Raw genomic sequence first — 17,861 nt, 5'->3', positions numbered from 1 at the left:
AAGGGCATCCAACCGACTACCCGGTCGCGTGCTAAACTCATTACACAGGGATGTGCCCAAACTTCTTCCCAGTCTAGCTACAGTTCAGCTCTAAGAACGCAATACGTTGCGTGACGAGCAATGTTTTGGACAGCAGGGTGATGATCTTTTCGTTGGCGTGCTTCATGTTGGCTGCACAGTTGTGCGTCAGTCCAACAAGTGGTGCTGGCGCGCAACAGAAGACCCAGTCTCTGAACATTGCATAAAACAACGCAAACACGGGCGCTAAAACTTCGGCATGGCCAGCGCTCGCTCACAAAATCTCACACGCCACTTTTGCCGTCTCACGTCACAGGCGTCTCACCGCGGCGTCTCACCAACGTCCGGCCTGTTGTGCTATGGAACGATGCGTTCTTATTTCGGAAAATACATCCTTACACAACCAGCTAACACCGGACGGTCACGCATGGCCAGCGCAGTGTCGCAGTACTCCTCACAAACAGCAAAGCCGATTCGCACCTACAACCATCACAATAATTCTTAATGCCCGATGCACTCAGAAACTAATGCTGAACTGGAGCCAGGTAAACATGAGCATGGTGTACATAACCTAATGTGCTGATACACTTCCAAGCTTGCGGATACATAATAACTTGCTGATACATGTGCATGTTGCCGGCCCATGCTGTGCGGTGGTTCTCTGAACTCCGTGCTTTAGTACTGGTTCATTCTATGCAGCGGTCTGGGTCGCGTCGCCGTCTCACCGCTGGGCCGGCGACCGTCACGCAGTATGGCACCGGAAATCCTGCGCATTAAGCTGGCGGCGCCGGCGTTGGTGTTGGAAACACGCACCATCTGCAACGCCTCCATGTGTTGCAAAATATCGCCTGGCAGACCGTGCACAGACGAGCTTGGCGCAGTCAGCGAGCCGCGCGCTAACATCTGGCTGGCGCGCCGCATCCGCTGGCCGGGGTCGGTCTGATCGTCTCCCAGCTGGCGGCGCAGCAGCTCATCCAGCTCTGCCAGCACGCCGGCGGCACGGCTCAGGTCGGCGCGGATGGCCCGGTACTCGGCCATGTTCTCCTGCAGCGCCACCAGAACGGCGGCGTGGCGGGCGACGCGTGCCACGTCTGGCCGGCGCATCGGCGGGACCTGTACGGGTCGCTGTCCGGCCAGATGCTCGTTCTCCAACGTCAGCAGCGGGTCCACCGAGACCACCTTGAGCGCCACCTCCCCGGCGGCCTCCGCGTCGTCCTCATCGCCGGCAGAGTCCGACGCACCGGTGCCGGTGATGTAGCTCCCGAACAACTGGCCACGGTCGCTGTTCTTCTCTTCCGTGTAGTCTTTCATGGCGATCTCTAGATTGGTGACTACCACTGCCACGATCAGGTTGGAAAAAACGAACGCACCAACCACTATCAAGAACAAAAAGTAGACGGACGATGCCAGGGCCACGTTCGTGCTCTTGGAGTCGCGCATCGGCGAGAAGATGTCAACCCAGCCGTCCTCGGTCACACATATGAAGCACACGAACAAGGCATCCAGCAGGTTACCAAAGTTCTCCTGGAAGTCGTCGCCAAACACGGTAACGCCAATGACGGAAGCCACCGTCATAAAAACCAACAGCAGTAGCGAGACGTTGGCCATGTCAGGAATTGAGTGCAAGATGGTGTCCACCACCAGCGACAAGCTTTCTAGTGAGGTGCTGAAGGAACGCACGCTGCGGAACGCACGCAGCACGCGCAGAAGTCGCAGCAGTCGGGAACTGGCAAGGTAGGTAAAGTTGCTCCCGAACAACAGGATGAATATTACCACGAAGTCTATAATGTTCCATGCACCCAGCCAGAAGGCATAGAAACCGTAAAACCACTTAACAGCAATTTCAAAGATGAAGATGGTCAGCACGACCTGGTCGATGATGGAGAATGGCAGAGAAAATCTCTCCGTGAGGTCGTCCGACGTTTGCATGGCGATCATCACCGAATTGAAGACGATGATTAAAAAAATGGAGAAGTTGAACGTTTTGCTGTTCGTCAGGTGGCCCACCAACTCTTGCGACACGAACGTTTCCACGCGTGCCTCATCCACGTCCACCACCACATTAAAATCCTCCATGCTGCCGGGTTTGGAACTGCCGTCTCTGTCGTAGCGCCGGTCCTCGTCCTCAAAGAGGAAGCGACGCGCCACGCTGAGCTGCTCCCCTTGGTCCGCGCCGCCTGCCTGTCGCTTCATCACCTGGTCGATCCAGCGCCGTATGTTGGTGCGGCCACTGATGAGCTTGAAGGCGGCGGCGCCCAGGTCACGGGCGGTAGTGCGCCGCCGCACGTCCTCTCCGGCCGCCGCAGCCGCGGTGCCGAGTGCGGTGGTCGGCAGCCCAGTGGCGCGCGCGCCGACCGCCGCCCGCCGCCAAGCGTCGGCGGCTCTCTGGCCTTCCGACGCGTGACCGGGCCCGTCATCCGCGCTGTCGCTGGACAACTCCGTCGCTGGAATGACGGCAGGAGCCTTGGACAACGGATTGGCCGTGGACAACGGAAGGCCGGTGTTCACGTGCTCTGGTCCTAATGTCGCCGCGTCCTGCGGCTCCGAGCCGCTGCCGGACGCTGTGCTGGGTCCTTCTGAGCCCGACATGGTCGATTCATTGAATTCTTGGATTTAAAGACGAAATTCGTTTGTGTTCCTTGCGTTTTAAGCAGAAAATGATGCTTATTACCGTGAGTTGGGCCTGGAGTACAACTACGCATATGCGGAAGCCATATGCATTAAGCTTTCACTACCAAACACCATAGCCGTGGTCAGTCTTCTACGACTCATGGGTTGATTTGATAACAAACTCCTAAAAGCAGCCAGCGATGATAGCAATCTCTCAAAATACATAGCACCACGCTTAACCGCAAAAAAACAACAAATAAACTAGCACTGGACAAACGACGCACAATAACACGCCTGCCGCTTTTTGTCACAAGCTGAGACCCTATGCTGCTATCTTTAAACAATAAAACCACGCCTCTTTGCTGAAGCATACCATTGCCACGAGGTACAGTCATGAGAAACACTTTCGCTGCGAAGAACGTAATAAACCAACACCGGGCGCTACGCGACATGATAGGAGCATATGCATTTAGCCACAAATGTACTGGAATACAGTCTCTGTTCAACACGGCGAGGTCAGACCTGTTTTGGTCCGCTCCCTGCCTCGCGTCGTGGGGGCCTTGTGGTCGGCGAACGCTCTTCGCGCGGCCGGCGGGTGGTTAGTGGCACAGTCAGCGCCAAGACTGAGGATCGCGAGAAGAATCCACGAAAACTTATGCTTTACCAGGAGAAAGAAAGAGAGGGAGATTGAGCCGGGAAGATGACATCTGACAGTCAGGATACCATCGTCGACAGCGACGCGGCAGTTCTCGCGGAAGCTGTAGTTGCCACCCCGGAGGTAAGATCAAGGTCCCGGACATGTTTAAAACGCTGCCAAACAGAGAAGGTGGGGTGGTTCAGACTGTCTCAGCGCCCAGAACAAGGCTCGTGGAAAAAATTCAAGGGATAATGGCCATTGAGAACGCGAAGCTTAGTCAGTCTTTTAATGTGGAACAAGATATAATCCAACCGAAAAAGCATGATTCCAAGCTGCTTTTCGGAACGTTTAACAAACCAGCTGAAAACGTCGGAGATAATAATTCGTGAGTTGGTGGAATACGTGCTTGACCGAGACAATACAATCGAAGAGCTCAATGGAAAAGTGAACCGAGCCGTCCAATGCTGCGGTGACCAGGGCATCGTGAACGAGCCGGACCAACGGTCCCGCGCGACTGACGTCATCCTGTCAGGAATCACGGTCACGGAGGCTGCTCGTCCGCCAGCAAGGAACAGCTTCGGCCCTGAACCCTGAAGAGTCACGGCGGGTGGCCTGTGACGTCATGCGACGCGGTCCGGCGGCGTCCCGCTCGGGCGAGGCCACCCTGCGGACCAGCTCACCGGCCTCGGCGAGCAGGAGCTGGCCGAGGCACGGCGGCTCGGGCCGCGTGTACTGCGCTGCCGGCCAGCCAACACCGGACCACGATCGGCGCGCGAGCTCTGCTCTCGCCAACAAAACACGACTGCAGGGTAAGCCCGAGGACCAGGCACTGTTTGTCAGTGAATCCCTCTCTGAAAGGCGGCGGTGGCGTAGCATGCTGCTGGAAGTAAAACGTAAGAAGCGGATCTACACAGTATTCACGCGGCTCGGTAACGTTTCCGTGAATGAAGCTGACCCGGCCGAAGGATCCTGATTGCGGCATTTATAAAGTGCACGGCCTCACGTAACCCAAGTAGACATTCTGGATCAGCCCCTCCTCCCCCCATGCTGGTTGATCGCCTGTTTGTCCGGTCATTCCTTTGTTCTCCGCCCGCCTTTGTTTTCTGTTTGCCTGTTGCTGCATGTTGTTTGTGGATTGTTCCCCACGTGTTCACCCGCCTGCCACTTAGTTTTCCTGCTTTCCGGCTATTGTCTGCATATTTACCGACTTTAGTTCGCCTGTTTTCCGACTGCTCTTTCCCTGTTTGTCGACTGTTTTTTTTATATTTGCCGCCTATTGTTTGCCGGTTTGCAGCCTATTGTTGGCACGTTTTCTGCCTGTTACTCGCCTGCCTGCTGGCTTTCTTTTACCGGTCCGCCTGTCTTCTTTTGTTCCCGGCTTCTACAGTCCAATGTTATTCATTGTTTAGCCAGCCAATCGCATGATATGCCAAAACTGACCAGCAAATGCCCACAAACAGCGTCCAGTGACCTAAGAACGATCACTGAGAGCAATCACTTTAACCAATCACGTAACAGCATTCCGACAGAGGGTAAAAAGAAAGACGTTAGTTCACTTTTTCACAGGCTGTGCCCCAACCACATTGAAAAGCTGCAGGAAAGTTATAAGCCACCAGGGGATGTTGAAATTCGGCAGCTAAATGGGAGCCTGGGGCAAGCGCGCACGGCGTGAATACACGCGAACGTGCTGCAACTGTTCTGTTCCCAAGACGACTGAAATGCAGTCACTGAAATTCATACGAGCATACACGAACGTTTGCTAGAAGTTAAGCTTGATTGTAGCTCATGCAAAGGCTACACTTCACACGCACTCGGGTGGGGGTGGGCGTCAAATTGACCCCCGAAGGTTTTTCCAGAATGGTTTCCGAACGGCGCGGCGTAGCCGCGCCAAAGGTGAAAAAATTTAGATGTCCCCAGTAGTGTCGCTGAGTTATAGCAGGTCAAAGTTAAGCCATGGTTTCAGCGAAGCCAATTTTTAGGGAATCGTTCAATTTGATGCAACAGCGGAGTGTTCAACGAAACCACACATCTCTGTTTTCTTAGACATCACAACAATTGAATGAAAAAATTGCGTTGAACGACAGCACGAACCGCATTCTACACCTCCATGGACTTCTTAGCGGTCAGAATAGGTCACTGACCTAAAATGACCCAGGTCAACATTTGGCTTTTAGGAGCATACCGCCTAGCGTAAACTTTGTCGCATATTCAAACGCAAAACTCAGGGCAGTCTTGTATGATTTTGACTACCATGATCTTCAGGTTAAACAAGGTCACTGACCCTAAATAAGCATGTGACCTTCAACTTGGAAAGTTATCTAGGTTCTGGGGGCACTTTGGAAACCAACCTGGAATTTGACCTTGTTTGACCTTATTTGGCCGAAAGGTCATGACCTAGGAACCTCAAACTTGAGTTCAAACATGGCCTAAGTGAGTTCACGCGCAGATCAACGCGCCATGTGAATTTGACGTCTCTAGTTCTCATAGTTCCCGAGATCTCGGGGGGGGGGGGGTCAAATTGACCCTCCATCCGAGCGAAGGGTATCCAGCCGGCCACCCGGACGCCGGTTAATGTGGTTTAGACTCAAACTCAGGGCAATACAAAATGTCAGTTGGGACAGTTTGATTCAATCCGAGGTATGTTGCGTTCCCTTTGTCCAGAATAAATTCGACACGTTGTCATTCGTCGTGATTTCAGCGTGCACTTCCAAGAACTTCACACGAGCATACCGATTATGAAACTAAACCAATCAGTTAGCTTTCTAAAAGCATGTAGTATGAGTTAAACTTGCACGACTTATGACAAAAAAGTACTAGGCTTCACAAATGGAGATGATAAGCACCATGGCGGCAGTTCAGCTTAGACTACATTTTTTGTCAGTGAGTCTAGGACATAAAATGGGCGTCATTAAAATGGAAACTGAGCCCGGTGTTTTAAGCGACGATAGTATTGTAACTTTAAAGATGGATCTCTTCCTTTTTGAAAGGGGTCCTGACCTTTGGAGATTCAGCAACCAGTTCTTACAAGAGAGTGAGTTTGTTCCGAACGCCAGAGATATTAGAACCGTAATGCTAGGAAACGGCATATATATGGGGATGTTTGTGATGACTGACCGAAATTAAAAACGTTTTCAGGTCAGATCGCAGTCGCAGGCATTAGTCGAAGTCGACAGTTGGCCAGAAACGCGCGAGCGCACCAACGAGAAACGTTACGCCAGCTAAGACAGCAGCGCACCTGGCAACAAATGGCAGCATCTGGCATCAGCAGCGGTCGGAATGGGCTTAAGTGAATTTCGGAACGGGATGGTTTAACGTACGGCTTGGCGGTAATTCTTCCGCCTGGATGTACCGCAAGACGGATGGGGAATGAAACCAACACGTGTCGTACGGTGTGCTCTAGACTGAATCGATTTTTGATCGATTTGGTGTTGATCGATCTTTTTTGCGAAGAAAGATAACCATGACCACAGCCTCCGAACGCCGAGTTTTCTCATTATAACCAATGCTTGCCTGATAATATCCTTTAACCACTACCTCCTGGTAAAATGAATGCTGATTATTTCCAACTTGAGAGTTTAGGGCCTCTTTTACCTATTTCTGCTTCCGAAACGTGTCAAAGCGTTGGTCGCGCTCCTTTTTAAAACAAGGCCTCGGAACACTCGGCCGGCCCGCCACCCGCCTTTACCTACGCCGTCCTTCAGTTATCAGGATGTCTGCTGAGAGGTTCGTGTAGGTCTAGCTAAATTTTTAGATTCGTACATCCTAGGCACATACATCCAGTGGGCACGAGACATTTTCGACGGCCTCTTGTCCGTCCCTTTCGAACCCCGCCAATCGGCACATTTGCGTAGTTTGCGCGCCTCGCCACCTTTGAAGAAAGAAAAAAAATTACGCCTGTTTGTGCTACTCACATCTGGTCGATTTGCTAAGACCTTTTCTTTGCGATACACCCTCTGAGCTTTTCTTTTATAAAATGCAATTTCTCGTCGCCTTTAAGTGGGAGGTTAGCCGTCATCGAGAAAATTCAATCAACCAAATATCTTTAACTGCTTTTTGAATCTTAACATCGGGGGCGCCTATCAAACTTCGCCTCGATTCACCCTTTTCACAACCCGTATTGACAGTAATGGTGAAGGGATGCGATGCCCCCCCCCCCCCCCCCCCACGTACCCTGCGTTTCCAAACTAAACACGATCGAGCCTCGCGTAAAAGCCAGTGGATTGGTCTCAACAAGATCTCGCAGTTGATAACAATTTTATGTTGCTAGGCCAATAATTGGCACCATTACGCCAGGTCAAAAGTCCTTTGCTCCGAGAATGCATTTGGCAGCTTTCCATACCCAGATTTACGAAACCATGCCACGCAGTGACATGAAGCGTACACAGGCATGCTCCTTTTTATATTTGAGCACATTGGCATGCAGTTTTGTGTGTTTTGAGCATATCTGTATCATGCAGAGCTATGCTAGCGCGAGAGCGTCGGCCCGTCGCCTGTTTTATCGTGTCGGTACCGGCGGATTCGTCGGTTGCCGCGCGCTACCCGCACCTGCCGTACACCGCTGGGCAGTATACCTTTCCCTAAAAATGTGACGGCTCGGAAACCAGACGTCCTAGGGCCACGTTTTTTTCTCAAAACACGCCCAATAAGTGTCCCATGCGGCACCGAAAATTTCAACGCAATGAAACCTCAGCCGGGAGGAAGGGAGAGGGAGGGTGGAGTCGCATCGTCCTCCGCCCCATCAAAGCAAGGGTTAGTGGCCAAAATCCCAGAGCATATAGGATTTTGGGGGCAGGTTACCTCAACAGAGCTCAGCTTCCCCCTACTTTAGAAAGTGACATCTCTGTTGCTGACTGAAGACTTTCGCCATTTTGCCAAGTCGTTTGGTCGTTTGGCCGGCAAAAATGACAACTTAGAGAGCGGTCAGGACCTATGTCATGGAGACAGCCTATAAACGACATTTTGCAGGTCAATGCGCTTAGGTGGCTGTTTCACAACTTACCCGAGGCCTGCTAGCGTGTTCGCCCTGTTTGCGGATTCACAGGATCGAGGCAGTACGTTTGCAGCGAACATGACATCCTAGCTGCGCGCGACAGTGTTATTTAAGACCGGTATTCATGCAGAAATCGTTGCACAGCCCGGCCATTAGTGAGCGGTCTGCAGTGCTCACCTATCGACAATTCGCAACTCACACAACCCTTACTTTTAAGCCACGGCGGTGGCACTCTTCCTTCCAGCACACAGATGAATATCTCCTCCAGGTCAGAGGACATCACCACTAAACCCTTGATTCCCTTCTTCAAATCTTCCAGAGACCGTCGGATGATTACCATGAGAGCGTTGTAACGCTGGATCTACGGAGACAGAGATTGGTAGGCGTCAGCTGCGGTCTAGTAGCGGTAATGACACCGGGCAATAGTCATGCGGCAACAGGTGAGTTGCACTAACGTTTCAGATTAGAGCAGAACTAATACAAATTTGCGCAATCATCGCATTGCTCAACAAATTGTTCCAGTGCTTGGTGCGTCTTTGACATGGGACAGCATCCCGCCGTGCAATTTGAATCCTCCAATAACATGCAGATACAGAGAGATGAACAGGTCTAGTACAAATCACAAATGAATCAGGATAACATGAGAAAGACTTGCGTACCGTGCAAAAAGAACGCACAAATGCAAGATAGAGCGTTGCAATGATGCCGCGTCCCATAATTCATGCGGCACAATAATTCGTTCATTTTTGGGCTCAGTATCTTGGTGGCGAACATTGCATAGACACAAATTTAAGTAGCGAAACAACTTCATGCAATTTCATGTGGGAAAGCTTGAAAAAAATGTTGTGGAAACGTGCTGCGTAAGACCTTCAGACACTGTGCAAAGAGGAAAGTTTGCTGGATGCTTTGCCCCACATCTTTGTAGTGTAAAAATGCGAAACGCTGCGTCACACATAATTTAGCACGTCTGACGTCTCAGCGCGGCAAGCTTGCACTTCACCAATAGAAGCACATACAAAATCCACGGTCCCTTCGCAACAAAAGCTCCCGTTAAAAAAGCCATGTCCTTTTCTTTGCAGCTACCTTCCGAGATGGGACAAGCAGTGCCATTATTGCGGTAGGAGGCAGAATACAGGGACACGATTCTGGAATCAGTAACGTTTATGGCTGCTCATGACTGCACGACACATCACAACATGACTCAGTCATGTTGTGATGTGTCGCAAGGCACAAGTTATGCCGATTGGCAAACCACTGCTGCGGTTACCAGAGCCAGCCCAATGTTGCGGGGTGAAGGGATAATGGTTGTGTGCTCCGTGGTCAGCATGCAATGATTGTATCCCCCAATGCAGCCGACACATACACTTTTGCGCACTGATCTGCTTACCTCCTGAAGAAGTACAACAGTTCAGTGGACAGGGGTCGTTGGAAATGATCTTCTGTGTGTTCTCAAAGTCAATCAAGTCCGGCATCTTTGTGAGCACGTCGTTGGCAAGCCCGATGACCTGAAATCAAGCGGCTGTGGTGCACAAGCAGCTCATACGTGATGCTTTGGTGACGATGTTAACTTCAAAGTGATACACTGACATGCAAACCACTACTAGCTGTTCAACGAGCTCTTCACTGCTTCCAGGTGGACAGAATGAGAGCGAAAATTCGCCCACATAGTCTTTGAACCACAAGGCAGAACGTCGCGTCCCTTCACGGCTGATGCAAAACCAAGTTCTAAGTTCACGATTGGCTGCTTCACCTGGGTTTCCAATATAGCTTACATGCCCAAGAAAAGTGCGATGTATCTGACGACTTAAAACTGGGAAACCAAATCCCACAGCGCAACACGCAGCATGCTTATACAGAAACCATACGTTTTCCAGCTATTGATGTGAACCGTACGTAGATCTAAACGTGACGTGAGAACTGCGCTCGAGTTAACACTTTTCTTTGCTAGCAGCAAATTTGACCAATCACTTCAGTCGATTCCAAGGGTGAATACTTAGGGACTGGGGCCGACAACGAAACAACATCACTATCAAATAATCCCCGCATCTTGTGCCGTCTTAACACGTCCCTCCCCTCCCCTCCCGCGATGGAGGCCAAACCACCGGGACCAAGCCCGCACAGGGAACCAGGAACCCTCTACGGGATAAGGGCCTGGTGCCGGAATGCCCCCTCCACCCCAGGAGCCTTTCCGCCGATTCGTGGCTGGCGCATGCAGTCTTCAAGAACACACGGGACGTAGCGAGGACGCAGGGTGAAGCGAGAGAAAGGATACAAGGGACACATGTTTGAATATGAATAACATTTCGGTACTACACATGACAGAAATGTGGGCATCGGGTCTAGGTATGACGGAAAATAGACTGGAGGTTGAATAAGTTGCTACAAGCACCGTTACCGACCATGTGAATGCAAGCAAAACATCTTAAATAACAACAAAGATACCAGAACACCACGAAAAGGGTCAACAAACGAACACATAGTGATATTCGGGTTCCACGAACACTCGTCAGAGGACAAGCCACCTTTCGGCAGGCGGAAGTACTACAAGTCAATTAGCCTGTTCGCTACAGTGGCAACTATGCACGGCCATCTGGCAGCAACCCTGACGTCATACAAACGTTCCGTGACGCAATCAAACGATGACGCATTGAGCAGCTTTTTAACTAGATAGTAAAATTTTGTCGTCCAGGGTCGTCTTCGCACTTGTCAATAAAAATAAAATGTCATGTGACTATGTCATTAGCCACATGTCAACTTATTTCATCGTATCTGATAATCGCCAGAATATCTTCAAATCCCGAACATTCCCTTAAAAGAAGGAAATCAACCAGAAACAAGGATACCCCCGTCCACAACGCAGCAGACACTTGGCATGAACCGCGCATGTCTTTTCAGACAGTTGTATCAACAGTTGTCCAAAGACAATATCCAACAATACTGTTTCGGCTGTCGTCAGAAATGATAGCCGTGTGGAATCTCTACCAGGGTGTGCACGTGTAGATGCAGCTGCCGTTGACTGCACTGCTGAAAGCCTTCACACTGGCAGTACAGAGGGCTGATCCCGCAACATTTGTGTTTACGGTGTAAGCCTTTAACCATCTGCTCTGGCCGTCCATTCAAACCTTCACCCATAAGATGTAAGGATTTTCTAACAAATATTACTTTTCAGTTGCGTCAAAGTTGCGTCATTCAGTTGCGTCATTTTTCGGTAAGCAAGTACTTATTAATATTACTAAAGATAGGAAAGTTTTTGAATGATAGACATAAGCTTTCTCGAATCATGCAGAATCCTCCTGCCTGGGATGGTTTCTATTGATACTGTAAGGATGCCGCAAAGCCTATGCCTCAACACGGACCCAATGACAAGTGAGTACCATCTGATGGTTCCCTTTAATTATGATGGCGCTCATAATTGTATTGGCTTATTCCACCAGAGACACGAATACAGGCCCTGGTGGTGGGCGCAAATATAGCAAGTTATGGACTGCACGAGGAATTAGATTGGCAACAGTGCATCACTGCTGTGTTGAAGGATGCCGCGCAATGATAACAATACCCTGCAGTAACAACCTTGAGAACATAGCATACCCAAAAACAACGCACCATAGATACTAAGCCTATAGTGATAGTTCAACTACACCCGTGGAGATGTACTCATTAACGGTTAGATGTGCATTACGGTTCTGTGCCTTAGTCGATAGCGTTGTGGACGAGGAGACGACCAATATATCGACAGGCTTTGAGGTACTAGGTGTAAGTCGGGACTAGGTAAAACCCGTTTTCCCAAGCACAGTTTCGCTGCCCCCCACAGGAAAAGCACAATTTAAACCATTTTGGCGCACCCAATTCCAGGAGCGACGCAGACCAAGAGCACTACATCAGGCCACTGCTGGAGGGCAAGCGGGAATGTCAGGGTTTCGCGGCAGGGCATCGGACCTTGTCGTCGGAGCTCTGTCCGTCGGAGGCGGATGCCACTGCCGGCTGCAGCGACAGCACCGTCTCGAAGAGGGTGCGCGCATCGCCGATGCTGCTGGCGATATCGGCGTTCGGGTGCTGACCGAACGCCTCCGGGTGGTCTACGGTCGGCAGACTGTTGCTGAAGTCCTGGTAGTAGGAGAGGTGGCCGTCTCGCGGGATGTAGTAATACGGCAGCGACGACAGCCTGAAAACACACGCATGCTATGATATCTGGAACAGGGCGGCCCTAGCATTGCAGTGCTGACGCTGGGGATCAAATGCACGCACTAGGCCTGCATTGTGCATGTTGCATTATGATCTCAAAACTCTGAAGTCACTTAAACCTCGCCGACCGAGGAAGGCGGGGGAGGGGGGTCACAGGCCCCTGCTTTTTCAGAATAACATCTAAGCGTTTTTAAACGCGTTGCTGAAGCTTTCAAAACCTCAGGTTACATCATTTTTACACAAGTGAAAGCTTGGAAGGTCTAATCTCGACGGTTCATGACCTACGGTCACTTTCTCGAGGCCATGCCGGTGACATTTCTTTCAAGAAACGCATTCCAAAGGTGGCATTTCTTACAAGGAACGCATTCCAAAGAAGCATTCACATTCCTGTACTCTTTGAAAAATAGATACAGAAACATCGCACACACAACGTGAATCTGGAAGACAGGATAGGACTTTCACGTCTGGGTCGCAGCACGCGGACGGAGTGGATGTCTGTTAATCGACAGCAGTGTAACAAGCGTTTGCGAGCTTGCTCCGCTAAGCGACGGAGCTGACTCTTAGGAAGCGGATGAAAAGACCCGTTGCGTTACATGGAAAATTGTTATTCGCGATGGTAAACCCATGGGATAATGTTAAGCAGAACTTAAGATAAAGACGGCCATAGCGCTTTCCAATTTCGTGCCACCTAGTCATGCGTCGAAGCTGATGTGGCACAACTCACATCACAATTAAATGATGCGGAAACATCATTTCTGGCATTCTGAATGATCAACGCTCAAATGTTGCTCTCCAGATTTCCACCGCGGCTGGAGCGTTGTTACGTATTCCAAAAGTAAAAAAGCCGCACTTTCTACCAGTGCAGCCGCCATATCTCCCTAATTTCGCTACTGCCTCGCCAACGCTATTGCAGCCTATCGTACTGTCATAACTTGTCTCCAAAGCACACCACGAAGCCAGTGGAGTTGTGTTTTGCGGTGCTGCATTTCTCAGCTCTTCTTATCGCTTATCTGATGTTTCTCGAAGCAATGCGTTCGGGTAATGCATTCGATTCACTATGGCTCACATTTTTCGTGACGAATTCACACCGGCCTCGTCGTCGGTCACACTTTCGGGGCGCCCGTGCAAACCATGGGTCTAAAACGGTCAATTCCACCACGTGCCACGCTCGAAACCCCGGACTGCAGCGGCTCGCGATCTTCCGTGAAAGCCGCGAATATTACGCCCGCCCTCTGGGCTACATTCCACCGCCGTGACCCGCCGTTCGGCCCACAGACGGCGCTGAGTTAAAACGGGACAGACAGAAGAACCCCACGCGAAATAGCATATTGAAAAGTGTGTCCAGCCCGTTCCGTTCACAGACGGATATAGCGCTATTTCAAACCCGAGACAAAACGTTCTCATTAGCGTAAACAGATGTTTTGCCACATCGTCACGTAACTTAGACGATGAGAAAACCAAGCCGCAGCAACACAAAAGGACTGCATGCTACCCGACTGTGCCAGCAATTTTTCCGCGTGGTTCCAACGACAAGACTCGTTGCGGCTTTGGCGAAAAGTGGGTCTGAAAAAGTCCTCTGACAGCCCTCTCGCCCTTTCCATGCTCATCTGCCGTAGACAGGTTATTACACAAGCTGAAAAAATCCTAGCTGTTTATCACTGCACCATAAACCAATATGAGCATTCTTAAATAAAATATGGATAAACCACCCACATAGCGTACAAAGGTGGAGAGTCACGCACGTACTCTTACGGCCAAGCCGATGCAGCGCCGCATTCTACCATGCACACAGGGGCAAATCACCAAAACGTTGACTTAAAAGTGTCAGCGAACAAACAGCAGTAAGTGACCACGTTTCCGCATCGTCATACCCATGTCCCCGTAAGTGGGTCATTACACAGAGAACGAAAGCCTTGCCAGTAGTTTTGAAAGTAACAGCATGCAGCGGAGGTGGTAGCGATAATTAAAAGCTAAGCGAAGTGCTTACCTAGCGTGCACAGGTGCGGTAAACCAATAGCCTTACGGCCACGCTGATATGGCACCCAACCCCAGCGGCACACAACAGCCGTGGCACGTTATCCAAGGCGTAAAGATCGCAGCATCGTCATTTTTGACGCCCTCTGAGCGTCTGTTGAGTTTTGGGCCTTGCTGTACATGTTGGATGCTTCAATAAAACGTCGTGACTGCCGGTGCCAGCCATATTCAGCTCCCACTTATCTATGCAAGTAAACAACATGCCATGGTCAACCAACGTCACATTTTCATCACATTGTGACCTTGCTTATCTGTGGAATGGCATTCAAAGAGCTGAACTGATGCATGCTGCTGTTACCGTTGCTTAGCTATTCCGCCCGCACGGAATGATAGAACAGAAGATGAATAAAATACCGCTGAGCATCGGCAATCACGTGCACTTTTCCACGTTTTATTGAATTACTCAGCGGCGGTGACTGGCTACCGGTGGTATTTTGACGTTGCGTAAAAGATAATTTGTGAGCATTTGGGTCGAAGAAGAAGCACACAATGTTTGAAAGGAAGGTCGCACGGAATTATTCCTGCGGTGATATAACTTTCGGCAAGACCCTGGCGATGGTTCGGAAGACTGTGTTGTTTGGCGCCATGTTTCCAAATCCAGACATTGCCAGCTTGCAAGACGATTACTGGTGTAACGGTGCGCCGCGCGGTCTAGTGTCACACATCAATTGCAGTGGTATATTGGCCAACACTTGAAATTGGATTCACGCCTGCACCGGCTCTCGCTGTCAATACTTGGCATACCACGTGAAAACGGTAAAAACCAAACCAACGGGAAATCTGTCTTTACCAATGTGCACGTGCCAGGTCGGCGTCACACATGCAATCATGCGATACACCGTTCAAGTATCTATCAGAGCGCGTTGATTTTGCGTCGCCCGTCCGGCGATCACTGAGGTGCGGCCCTGGACTCGAACGACCGCTCGCCGGTTTTGATGCGGCTGGCTTCTTCGGGCCGCCATGCGAAACCGATAGGCTAAAAATGCAATTGCGGCGGCCGCGTCACGCGCCACCCGCTGACCGCACCAGCGCGAAACTTGAAACGGAACTTCCAGTGCGTGCCACGCCCAAACCCTGGACCGCAGCGGATCGCGAGCTACATGCGGAACATGCGCACGTTCATCGTGTGCATATTTCACCCTTATCTCTTAACGTTTGACCTGCAGACGAGCTCAACGAAAAAGACAACAAACAGACAAACACTTGACGCAAATAGCATATAAGACGAAAATGTAATGCATACCGCTACGATTAATGCCGCGGAATTTCCACTCGAAGCGGTCATAGCCTTTTGCTCTCACTTGTAGTAGGTGACGGTGAGCGCCTCGTCATTGAACATATGGTTGATGTAAGTCATAAGCAGGCGCCGATCCCAGTCGTCGGTCACATGGCCGCCGTACATGACACCGGCGATCAGTACTTGAGCGCGTCCCACGGAGGATCTTCGTACTCGCGCAGGTAAATGTTGAGGAGTGATTCGGACACCTGAGCGGCGCCGGGCAGCGCTTGAAGGGGACAACCGAGACGGCCCGCGCACCAACCAGCCGCCGTATCAATGGCTGGCACGATGGCACATTGACCAATACAGAACACGACCGGACTGACGGACCCCCCCCCCCCACACACACGCACACACACACAGTCCTGACAGCACGCGGCTCCCTTGCTCACACTTGCGGATCATTCACCATGGCTGACGAGTTGCTTATATGCGATTCCAATTGATGCTTCTTGGTTTAAGGGCACACTTAACACCGGAAAGTCGAACCATTTATGTTCCAACAGTCTGAAATATAAAAAAATCATACTTGACCAAAATAAAAAAATATACCACCTAACAAGGCAGGGAACCAGGTGGAAAAGACAGCGAAAACCTGGAGTAGACGCTCACTGCCAGAACAGAGCAAGTTCACGACGCCAATGTTATCAGCACGGTACACCAACTTTAGGGAGATTCCCAGCCGGCACTTCACCGATGCTACCACTGATTTTCCCACCCAGCAGCAGTTGCTGCCAAGCTGCCGTTTATCAATCTGTCGTTTGACAGCAAAACTTTGAGCCAACCCGCACGCTCTAGTTCACACTGCAGCAGCAGTCCTGACTTCACGATGAATGGACAACATTCGCCAGGGTGACCTACAGCTAACAGGCTGGTGCTCCTACACAGCCCCCAGCTCAGCCACGCACCTCGAAGTCGGAGTCGTTGAAAGCGTACAAAATGTTCCAGCCGAGCTGCTGGAACTTGCGCCGCTCCAGCAGCACAGAATGAAAGAAGCAGAGAGAGAAGAGCAGCTTCTTGTAGGTACTCTGGCGCGGACACTGCGTGAACTGTGCCTCAGTCATGTTCTGGTACAGCCGCTTGATGTTGGCCTTGATACCCTGAGGCGGTAGGATCGCGAGTCACGAGTGACGCACTCCTTAGCGTCACTTCTCGTTACAGCTGGGCTTAAAACGAATAAAGCGCGCTGCTATCATACTCCACACCGTATGCGCCCACGGGTTAGAAAGTAAGGGATATCTGCATGACTTCAGTCAGTATGGAGGCGGTGCACGCGTCATAACCCCCAGCGTCAGTTACCTTGGGCGGCTCGGTGGTGATCTTGATGCCGTTCTGCAGGATCGAGATGGGGAAGTCCGGGTGCGGGCTGGAGCTGAGCCACAGCCGGAACTGTTGAGCACCGCCGTCCTGGATCTCCTCCACCATCTTGTCAAGCTCGGGCATCCAAGAGAGCGACAGGTGACAGTTGGCCAGGAACACCCAACCGCCGTCACGCTTACCCAACTCCAGCATTCTGCCCGAGAGGAAAAAATGACACGAGGGCCCCGATGGAACAAGGGAAGGGGGCGGGGGGGGGGAGCGCAGGAAGCACGAATGTCAGAGTGCCAAGCGCCCGGATAACGGGCACCTAATGTATATCGTTGGTGTGCTGGGACTCCGCCGCTCCCATGGGGTGCCAATGCATGTGCACATGTGCACTCACATGCGTAGGAATGGAGTTTGAGGGTGCCACGGCAACTACATTTTCTTAAAAGGGTGAGCATATACTCTATGGCCACGCAGGGTCAGAATTGACCGCAAAATTAGTTTTGACGCCGTCTTTCTGAGACGCTGCTCCGCCTGTGTGCGTAAGACGAACCGATCGTCGTACCGTCCGTACGCTGGGCCGTAATCAAACCCGCGACTGCGGCCGACGACGTCCTGCACTGAGCCCGTATTCAATGTCAAACGGCAGCAGCCACGGTGCGCCGGAAACGAGAGAAGCGAGAAAGCACCACGTTCCCTCCACGGAATTTGGCCATACCGATGAACGAGCCACCAAACTCACGAGCTGACGCCTCCAGGGATCGTCTGAGACGGGGTTGGGTCGGGGGAGGCGCCTGTCATCTCAC

At 51.2% G+C, this 17,861-nt stretch overlaps 1 pseudogene; it reads right to left on the bottom strand.

Moving 5' to 3' along the window:
- Window positions 1-17,861, bottom strand: part of LOC119093422 (dynein heavy chain 2, axonemal-like) — a 33,800-nt pseudogene that overhangs the window by 6,415 nt on the left and 9,524 nt on the right.

The sequence above is a fragment of the Pollicipes pollicipes genome, unplaced genomic scaffold (assembly GCF_011947565.3).
Source record: "Pollicipes pollicipes isolate AB1234 unplaced genomic scaffold, Ppol_2.1 Scaffold_4002;HRSCAF=4701_pilon_pilon_pilon, whole genome shotgun sequence".
Taxonomy (NCBI): Eukaryota; Metazoa; Arthropoda; class Thecostraca; order Pollicipedomorpha; family Pollicipedidae; genus Pollicipes; species Pollicipes pollicipes.
This window is presented reverse-complemented; position numbering and strand designations above follow the sequence as displayed.